Source organism: Myotis nattereri (assembly GCF_964212035.1).
Source record: "Myotis nattereri genome assembly, chromosome: 3".
NCBI lineage: Eukaryota > Metazoa > Chordata > Mammalia > Chiroptera > Vespertilionidae > Myotis > Myotis nattereri.
The window spans coordinates 81,211,436-81,222,694 of NC_138077.1; the positions used below are offsets into that span (position 1 = coordinate 81,211,436).

Below are 11,259 nucleotides of genomic sequence, written 5' to 3' on the forward strand. Positions count from 1 at the left end.
GCGCATAGCCTTGTCCTCAATGAACTCAACTTATAGACTGATAATTTTTTATCCTTTCGAAGAACCCATCAGTTTAGATTATTGGCCTATTTGGCTGTAATGTACTTATTTGAATAGTGTGTGTGTTTTTTTAATTTGTAAGTTTTAATAGCATTAACTTGATCAAAATTCAGCAGAGCACTCTAGTCAGAGTCAGAATAACTATAGTTGCACTGTTCCAAGCTAGAAGCAACCCTGGGGATACCTACAAGGGAATACCCATACGACTGTCAGCTGATTTCTCAACAGAAACTTTGCAGGCCAGAAGGGAGTGGCAAGAAATATTCAAAGTGATGAATGCCAAGAACCTACAACCAAGATTACTTTATCCAGCAAAGCTATCATTCAGAATTGAAGGTCAGATAAAGAACTTCACAGATAAGGAAAAGCTAAAGGAGTTCATCACAGTTTACTGTCAGCTTCGCTCTCCTGGTTTTACCAGGGTCAACAAAAGGACTTTCCCAGCTCACCACTGGAGCCCTGTCTCGTGCTTCCTGAGTCTGCGGACTAATTACTGTGTGGTCTGTGCTGAGGTCGAGGTAAGCCTCATCCAGGTGGAAGGCCTATTGGGCTGGGCCCCAGCCACTGGGGGCAGCGCCTTATTTGGGCTGGAATGACTGAAAAGCAGCAGTACTTAAGGGGTGACTGAGGGTGAAATTCACTACAAGAGTTTCATTTAGAGGCCCTCGTTTGTTTAACAAATAACTTCGCTTACTGAAAAAATATCTGAGTTTTAAGTTTACTCAGGAATCAACCTTTTAGGATAATTAAACGCAAGAACTAAATCGGCTTAATTAGCCAATTTTATAGGAAACAAGTTAACTGCAAAGATGGAAATAGAGCAGAGAGTTGGAAACATAAAAAAGGAGAGTGTAAGTATGGCTAATCCGTTTCCCCCCAAACTAGCAGCTTCCACGAACAGTGATTTTAAAGTTTAGCAGTAAGAAGTAAACTTATGAGAAATGAAATTATAAGAAGGTAATAAAATTATTCAACTAGCAAATATATTTAAATGTGTCACTTCTGCTAAAAAAGACTTAGTGAGCCAGTTTGTTTCTTTGAATTGGAGCTTGTTTTGAAGAACATATTTGAGGATAAATGATCTTTCAGCTCAAGAATTTCTAAGTATAAGAGGAAAAGACAAAGAATTACACCTCTTTTAACCAATATTTTTATTGTTTTAGCTTTAACAATCTACCTCATAATTGACTGTATTGCAAACAACTAATGGGCCAAAAAGTTCAGTTTCTACTTTTGAGGGAGTCATTTAACAACCTCATTTTGCCTTTTATGAAAGACTAATTAAAGGATTTTTTTACAGTGTTTTATGATGTCCAGTGGAAAGCTTCCTAATTTAAAAATATGAACAAGGACCCCCAAAAGTGATGATTTTTCTTAGTGTATTTGGGGGTAATGTCATTTATGTACACTTAGTTCACACCGTATAGAACCTTCTTTTTTAAAATATATTGCTTTTTTTAGAAAAGGAGCGAAACATCGAGTTGTTCCACTTATTTATGCATTCATTGGTTGCTTCTTGACTAGAGATCGAACCCACAACCTTGGGGTATCGGGACAACACTCTACCCAGCAAGGGCTAGAGCCTTGTAAATTAAAATATTTTTATTTGTTTGTTTTGTTTTGTTTTTTTAATCCTTACCCAAGGATATTTTTCCTTTGATTTTTAGAGAGAGTGGAAGAGAGAGGGAAAGATAGAAATATCAATATGAGAGAAATACATCAATTGGTTTCCTCCTGCATGCACCCTGACCAGGGCCCTGGTTGGGTCGGGCCGGGGAGGAGAGAAGGAGCCTGCAACCGAGGTACGAGGTACCATACGTGCCCTTGACCAGAATCAAACCCGGGACCCTTTGGTCCGCAGGCTGATGGGCACTCTGTCCACTGTGCCAAACTGGCTAGAGCTAAATTAAAATAATTTGAGAATAGAAATTCATCACTCAAAGATTTATAAGAGGAGAAGAGAGGATGGACTGGTTTTATCATAATGGGTACGGTTTTTACTGAGTGTTAGAAGTGTGTATTAAGTATTTAAATTAGGTGTTCATTATATTTTTTAACAGTGGTGGGTATAGTCTTAATAGTTTCAAGGCCTAGGAGCAATGTGAAATTAACCCTGAGAGATTAATGAAATCTACAAAAGCCCCTTTCTTATCACAAGTGAATTAACTTTAATCCTTCCTGGAGGATATGTTTTCATTGATCTTAGAGAGAGAGGGAGAGAGAAAAAGGAAGAGAGTGGGAGAGAGGAAGAGGAAGAGGAGTATTGGAGTAATGTTTCATGGTGCTATTCACCTCATCCTCACTAGTAATTGATTCTTATCTTTAAAATATTGAGAATTTTTATGTGAAGGAAGTTTTTCTTCCACAGATAAAGTAACATGTGATTAATTAAAGATAAAGATAGGTTGTTTAGTTTCAAAGATAATTTTTCAAGTTGCCTTCATCTTTGTTAAATTTATTGGGGTGACATTGGTTAATAGGATCACATAGGTTTCAAGTATACATTTCTATGATACATAATCTGTATTTGACTTTGGGTGGTGGGAACACGACAACTTTCCTTTTAAGGCAATCAATAATTGCAACTTAAATGGAATAGCCTGTTCCCAGACATTATGAAAACCTGCAGTAACTCAGGGTATTTGAGCAGATGGGTAATCTTTTGTCTGGGAAACTATGGGAGGAATAGGGTATGTGTCAGCAGTGGTTGGGGTGGTATCTGGCTGAAGATAGCCCCTGGCCAGAGACAGTACTCTGTGTTGTGCCCAGATTTCAAGATTCCCAAGAACCCACAGGGAGCCAGTGAGTCCGATGCAAAAGCAAAGAGTCACTCATTTCGAACTAGTTCAGCTCCCCGACCACACTCACCGATGCAACGGTAGCCCAGCCGAGAGAGTGAGGCCTGATGGGATTGTGGGTTTTATAGTAAGTGCAGGGGAGGGGACTGTGGGCCCCGCCGACTGGCCAGGCGCGAGTCGGGTCTTGTTACACAGGATGTGGTCATCTCTATGGCGCGCACGTCCCTTGATTGTCATTGGTTAGTTTAAAGAAATCCTGGGTGTGGCCAGCAGGGGCCTGGGCTTCCGGGAAGAAAGCACTCTCCTGAGCACATGGCGGCCGCCCCAAAAATGGAGGACCCAGGGCAAGATGGAGGGCGCAGTCCTAGCCCCCCCACCCCCCCAGGGCGAGCTGAGCCCGTGCTCCAGGAGCCAGTCCCGTTGCCGGGGGTCCAGCAGATCGACCAGTTCCAGCCCAGACAGGAAGTCCACGTCCTCCGTCTCGTTCCCGGGGGCGCTGGCAATCGCCTCCTCCTCCATCTCCTCGGGCGAGGGCACGCGCCCTGCCCCGCCGCTGCTGCCGCTGTGTGGAGTCGGTGCCCGAGGCTGCCAGCAGTGTGGCCAGGCTGTGCCTCATGGGGCCCGGCGGCCGGCCCACTGGCCTGCCCACGTAGGCCCCGCGATCACTCGCCCTTTCACTCTGCACCCCTCCCCCCAACTTCTTGCCTTGTAGGAGTGAATTCAAAGGAGATAGCAAATAGCAGCAAAAGCAGGTGAAGATTTATTTGTAGGAAAGAAATATATTCAGAACCTGAGCGGGCAATTCAGCCTGCTAAAACCAAACCAAGTGCTCTGCTTTGGTGATGTTCCGGATACTTATACCCCTAGACTGGAGGGTCCCTCAATAAGTCTCCCCTCCCCTTATCTCTCAAAAAAAAAAAAATCTTTAAGCTATAAAGCTCCCTCACCCAGGTGTTATGCCACTGGTTAGACCACATTCTGAAGGGACTCTAACTCTTTCCTCTTCACCGAGGGATCTGCCACCTGCATGTCTATTTTTGGTTTGTCACATCTCACATATTCCCTCCAAGCCCCAAGTGCCTTTCCCAGCCCCTATCTTTCCAACTGCCTACTGTAACATATGCATGAAGGTCTCTACATTTTCATTTGGCCTGGGGACTGAGCCTAAGGTATTCTGTACATATACCACTAACTTCTTTGAAATGTTCTTTCTTAAAATGTGTTTTTTTAGCATTTCTACTGCTTAATACATTTAGTTGATTTTAACAGAAAAATTCATGCTATAATTTAGTAAAATTGAGACTTTAGGTTGTCTCATCTTCTTTATCATTTAACTTTTGGTAACCACTTACCTCTGAATAATTCAAATCAAGGCCCATAGGATCTAGGATTGGACTGAGTCAGTAAATCCAAAATGTAGCCCTCAGGGAGCTTTTTTTTAATTACCTATTTCCAAGTCTCACCTCAGACCTTTTGAATCAGAATCTCCTAGAAGTGGGGTCTAATAATCTGTATGTTTAAAAGGTTTCACAAGAAGAGGTGTCAGGTCATTGTTGTTGTTTTAAGTATAAAACTAAACTATAGGCCCTAGGGCTGCATACACAGGAGATAGAATCATAAAGAAATACAAAGCAGTGGTTAGTTTTGAAGCAAGGTTGCTTGAAGGCACATTAGGGAGGAATGAATGGTAAAGCCAGCCCAGTTACAAGGTTGTTTCTCTTTTCTGTTTGTTTTTTTAATATTTTTATGGATTTCAGAGAGAAAAGGAGAGAGAGAGAGAGAGAGAGAGAGAGAGAGAGAGAGAGAGAGAGAGAGAGAGAGAGAAACATCAGTGATGAGATAGAATCATTGATTGGCTGCATCCTGCATGCCCCCCACTGCAGGGGATCTAGCCCACAACCCAGGCATGTGTCCTTGGCTGGAATCGAACCTGGGACCCTTTAGTCCACAGGCTGAAGCTCTATCCACTAAGCCAAACCAGCTAGAGCTCTTTTTTGTTTTTAATGAAAAAGTGAATCACCTAACAAATATGCAATGAAATATGAGACTCCTCTCACTCCAGGAACCTCCTGTCCCAGTTCCTCTACCCAAAGGCAACCACTGTTAATGGTTTCTTGTGTATCTTTTCAGAAATGAGACATTCTCTGTCCACACAAACATATATATGGATATGTGGTGCCCCTCCCCCCCCCTTTTTTTTCCCTCAGTGACAGCTGTGTGGTGTTTCTCTTTATAATAGTTCACTAAACTATTAATTTTGAAAACTTGGGGATTCTGTCACATACTCAAACTTGGGAACCCAAAGATTTGGTGACATCTGTTTGGTGTTTTTTTTCTTTCTGCCCCCATTGTCCTATTTTCTATAGATCTTTGCCTCAGGTGGATTAAATTCAGCTTCTGTTGTCTTTCCTAGGGAGAGATAGGCAGGGGAAAGGATACTATTTAATTTGCTCTTTTTTGGAACACCTGCATATATAATTTCATAAGTTCTATCATTTTTCTACTATCTTTTTTAATGTATTTTTATTGATTTCAGAGAGGAAAGGAGAGAAATAGAAACATCAATGATGAGAGAGAATCATAGATTAACTGCCCCATCCACACCCTCCACTGAGCATCGAGCCCACAACCTGGGCATGTGCCCTTGACTGGAATTGAACCCAGCTCCTCAGACCGCAGGCCGACACTCTGTCCACTGAGCCAGACTGTCTAGGGCTCTACTATTTTCTATATTTACTAAATGGAATTGTATACAGGCGTAATTATTTTTCTTAGAAAAACTCATAGTTAAAAAACAAAACTCATAGTTGCATTCTGTTATTGGGAAATAAAAATAGTGCTTTTAGCCCAGCCAGTGTGGCTCCATGATTGAGCGTCGTCCCAGGAACCAAGAGGTCACTGGTTCGATTCCCAGTTAGGCCATATGCCCGGGCTGTGGACTTGATCCCTGGTGGGGGGCTCTCTACCCCTCTCCCTTCCTCTCTCTAAAAAGCAATAAAAACATTTAAAATAATAACAATAACCACACCTACAACAAAACATAGCTGTGTCACCACCTAATCCAGATTACTAGAATGACCTAATTTGAAATTCTCATTAATTATTATATACTATTCTTTTTTTATTTCATTAAATGTCGAGTAAGACTCCCTCCACGTTCTGTGTGGAGTAGGGTTCGGTATCTGAAAGAGGAGCCGCACAACAAATGAGAGGAAAAGACACGAGATAATTTTGCAATATTGGGGGACCAGGCGGGCAAGTCCCGAAGGACTTCCACCACTGCTCAGGCTGCTCCAATCTTTTATTGATCTGGAGTAGCCCTTAGGGTAAGGAGGTTTCAATGACACGCAGATCAGCAGACAATTTCCAGGAATAGACAAAGTATCTGATTAGCTCATCAATAGCTTTCCGGGAGTAGGCAGAGTATCTGATTAACAATAATCAACAAGGATCTGCATACGTATCTAAGGAATTAAGGGAACTAAGGTGGGGATGCTTCAACTATTATTACCTAAATTAACTGGGTGGTGACAGTTCTGACCTTTGCCAGAACTTCAAAGGTTACTAGCTTTTGGGGGGCCTCTGTCTAAACTCAGCCAGTGAAGACAATGAATGGACTCCGGCAATTAAATGTAAAATGACTAGACTACTTAGTATAGGAAACTAAGTGTCTAACAAATTCCCTCACTAAATTTTTGGTGAATGGATTACATAAACAGTCAAATACGATGCATTTTCACGATCACTGGGCTCTGGCTGGTTTCCACGGTGGTTAATGGCACATACCTTGATTGCAGGCTCCATCCTGGTCAGGTTGTGTGCAGGAGGCAACCAATTTATGTGTCTCTCTCCCATCGATGTTTTTCTTTCTCTGTCTCTCCCTCTCCCTTCCATTCTCTCTAAAAATCAATGGAAAAAATATCCTCAGGTAAGAATTTAAAAAAAAAAAGATCACTGGTAAAAATTAATTTTCTCTCAAGCTTATAGACCTTCTTTGGGCATGTCATTTTACCTTTATAGCCTCTATAAAATAAAGTTACCTATAAAATAAATATATTAGCTAAGAATATCAATTGCATCCCTTGCAGCTCTGACAATCTTATTCTTGAAACTAAGCTATCTTATTCCAATCCATTCTTTAGAAAACTAAGTACATAAAACAATTTCATTCCCTCCTTTATTTTAATGCCCCATCTTGATTTGCAAAAGAGAGAACAAATATATTTAGATGCATAGGATATTGTGTAAAAATAATTCCTAAATTGACTTTTTAAAAATTTATATATATTTTAGAGAGAGGATGGGAGAGAAACATCAACTTGTTGTTCCACTTATTTATGCAATTTTGGTTGACGCTTGTATGTGCCCTGACTGGGGATCGAACCTGCAACCTTGGCATAACAGGACGATGTTCCAACCAACTGAGCTATTCGTCCAGGGCATAAATTGATATTTATTAACTTTAGAATTATAGAAAAAGTCTCTATAATTGTTTAAAACTATGGATGCATCTTTCTTCTGTATACTGTATACAGCTACAGGACTTTTGCTCTTCTTTATGCCCTTACCAAAAATCTAAAATCCCAACAATAATATTTAATTGCCTACTACTCACCAAGCACTATTCCAAGAACTAGGGCTACAGCAGTGAACAAAACTAAGTCCTTGTCCCTGCTCTCATGAAACTTACATTCTAATGGGAGGAAACAGACAATAAGCAAGTATATGTCACTTGCTAATAAGTGCTAAAAGAAAAGAAAAAGAGAGAGAGAAAATGGAAGAAAAGAGGAGAGAGAGAGAGAGAGAGAAAGGAAAGAATAGAATAGATAGGGAGTGAGGAATGCTTATAGGGGATTGCCCTTTTAGATAGAATGCTCAGAAAGTTTCTCTGATCAGTTAAAAGGCGGGCAGAAACTTTAAGAAAATGATGCCCGATTCATAGCTAGGGCAAGAGTGATCCAAGCTGTAAGCATAGCAAGGGGGAATGCCATTAAACTGGAGCTTGCTCCACAAGTTGGAGGCAAAGAGGCCAGGTGTGGCTAGAGTGAAGTAAGGAAGAGAATGATTGTAAATGACACCTAAGAAAGCTAAGAACCAGGTCATGTAACTAGATGAGTAAGCAAGTGAGAGAATGGAAAGAAATGACACTGGAGAGCTAAGGGCCATGTGGGACCTTGTAGGCTGTGGTAAAGACGGGCTTTCATTCTGAGTGAGAGGGGAAACCATTGAGAATTTTGAACAAGGGTGTGAGTTCCAATTTAGATGTTTTGAAAACATCTAAATTGGATTTACTATGTGGAAAACAGACAGCAGGGAGACAAGAGTTTATGCTACTTGTTAGAAGTGGGTTGTAGACTGCCAGTGTCAGTGTTAAGAAATTAAGGAGAGAGACTATCAGTGTATTTGTTAAAAACATGAATTTTAGCCCTAGCCGGTTTGACTCAATGGATAGAGCATTGGCCTGCAGACTGAAGGGTCCTGGGTTCAATTCTGGTCAAAGGTATATGCCCACGTTGTGGGCTCAGTTCTCACTAGAGGCCATGCAGGAGGCAGCTGATCAATGATTATCTCTCATCACTGATGTTTCTATCTCTCTCTCCCTCTCCCTTCCGCTCTGAAATCAATATATATATATATATATTTAAATTTTTTTTTAAAGCTTCAGCCTGTCGATTGAAGGTTCCAGGTTCAATTCCAGTCAAGGGCACATACCTCAGTTGCAGGTTCCCGGACCCTGGTCAGGTGCTTGCAGGAGGCAACCAACTATAACAGAAGTTACTGTTTAGCTTCCTGGTCACTAGAGGTAATAGCCTGACTTCCTACAAATCTGACTTACAGCAGACTACCTTTCTGAGCTGTTTATTATAGATAAAAGGTTGTTTTCCTGGGCAAGTTGCTGCAGGTTGTGGGTCAAAGTTCTACTTTTACATATTGCCTGTCTATTGTCCCTTAGTATGTTCAGTCTCTTAATACTTTGCAACATTAATAATTATTTTGAGTTAACACATTGCAGACGGATCAAGAGAATTCTTGCTTCATATTACAGTGTTTTATGAAGTATCATACTTTAAAAAGATATTAGCTTGTAAGAACATGTAATAAGTAACTTCAAAATGCAATGGGTATTTTATTTTATTTTTTTAAATATATGTTTTATTGATTTTTTACAGAGAGGAAGGGAGAGGGATAGAGAGTTAGAAACATCAATGAGAGAGAAACATCGATCAGTTGCCTCCTGCACCCCCCCTCCCCCTCAATTGGGGATGTGCCTGCAACCAAGGTACATGCCCTTGACTGGAATCGAACCTGGGACCTTTCAGTCCGCAGGCCGACGCTCTATCCACTGAGCCAAACTGGTCAGGGCAATGGGTATTTAATTTTAAAGTGTGCCTTTAACATTTATGTAAAATGGTTTTTGTACTCGTTCAATAGGAACTTATCTGGCCACTTGTTAAAGCTAGCAGTAAAACTACTGGTCCGCAATGTGTTAAAGTCTTTACCATAGGCTAAAAGGTTAACAATGTCTTTGTGAAGTGCTTAATTTAGCATGATTCCCCACCAGAAGAATTGAGCAAGCTGAAATTTTTATTTTTTTCTAGAACTAACATATTAATTTCACTTTCAGTGGTTACCAATGACACAGGAACTGAGCTTTCAAAAATTTATTGAACAATCTGACTTACTAGAGAACTTCAATATGACTTCAATGAAAAAACTGAGTTGAGACACATCGAGACACAAAGGCCTTTTGCCTTTAATTATTATGAAAATGTCCCTGAGAGAAATAGCAAGTGCTACCAGGCCCTTGGCCATGTGCTTCAAAAATACATGTATGATCTTTTGGAGAAAGTGTGCAAATTACAGAAAGTATACATCACACCAGAGGCTGATAAGGAATCAAGAAGCTTCTTTTTTATGAGTGAGAGAGCATTAACAAATCATCATTCCGCTCTTCCTGTCCTTCTTCAGGACCAGGGGGTCCTTCGAGCTGGTCAGTGGAGTCAGCAGGCAGTAATATATCATGGTCTACAACATGGAAGTCAGATCCCATGTATTCAAATGGCATTGCAGGCACATTATGATGTAATTGTGTTAAACCCCAATGACAATTTTGTGGACCTAAAAATGGCAAAAGAGTGGAAAGGGCTTTTACCACAAAATATTGATTGCTCGTCCCTAAAAATGGTTCAAACTGAGAGCTTTTCCTCTCTCCAACAGCCTCTCCGATGTATTCCAAAAGGATGCAGCAACACCCCAAGGAACACATGACTTACATTGGGATCACTTCATTTCAAAGATTGAAGACAAGAATGTTGCCTTCATTGTACATGGTTATGGAGGCTTGGTTTTTATGGACTTGCTTGTTCGTAGGAAGTGGGAATTAATGAACAAAGTATAAGCGGTTGCAATTATTGATTCTCAACATCATGCAGGACACCAGCTGGGAAGTGATGTACAGTTATCAGCATGGATAAAGCACCACTGCCAGGAATGGGTGACAAGTCCTAAGCCTTTGAATAGACCTGCAGCTACTGTTTTGAAAAAAGAGTTTCCTATGGTTTCTGCTGGCACTGAAAAACATGACTTAGACATTTCCTCTAGCCTTCAGTCCATTTTTAAATACTTTAAAAAAGCTCTGAAAGCCAAAACAGCTATTAATTTCTCTCAGGTGCCAATGGTAAATAGAAGCTCCACAAAAATAAATCAAAGTGCTTAATTTGCTTTTTTGTCATGTATAATATTTTTGTCCCACTGAAACTTTGCTAATGTAGATAGAAAAGGAACACTTCTAGCTCAAACACACTATTCTGGATTAATGTTTGATTTGTTAATTTTTCTAAAGCAAATATGTTTTTTGTAGCCTATTATGCACCAAGAAGTCAGGCCATACCATCATTAATATTTTACAGCATTAGTCAAGTTAGAGGATCATTCTTTTGAAAAGTGTCTTTCTTATGGCTTAATAGAATGGCACCAAAACTGTAGTCAATGGAAATTAAATATTAAGTCAGTCTTTGATTTCCATGTTATTAATGCCATATTAAAATTATAAGTGAACATAAAAATTAAATATCACAAGCAAATCCCATTCTTTGTATGTTTGTGTTCTTTTGTTTAAATTTTTTGGTGATGTATGTGTTTATTCATACCGTCAGCTAATATTTAAGTGTCTCCTGTGTGCCAGTCAATACTAGGTATTGGAGACGCTGGCAAACAAGGCCAACATTGCCTTTATCCTTATGTAGTTTACAATGAAAAACAAATTGCAAGCCTGGCCAGTGTGGATCAGTAGTTGAGTGTTGACCTATGAATTGGAGCGTTGACCAATTCTGGTCTGGGCACATGGCGGGGTTGCAGGCTCAATCCCCAGTAGAGGGTGTGCAGGAGGCAGCTGACAGTG

General features: G+C 40.4%; 1 pseudogene across 1 annotated transcript; it reads left to right on the plus strand.

Annotated features, from left to right (window-relative positions):
• Positions 1-869: 869 nt before the first annotated feature.
• LOC308516667 (putative protein ARB2BP) lies at positions 870-10,575 on the plus strand (annotated as a pseudogene). Its single transcript has 2 exons — positions 870-971; positions 9,484-10,575. The product of its transcript is annotated as a putative protein ARB2BP (transcript).
• The last annotated feature ends 684 nt before the right edge of the window (positions 10,576-11,259 follow it).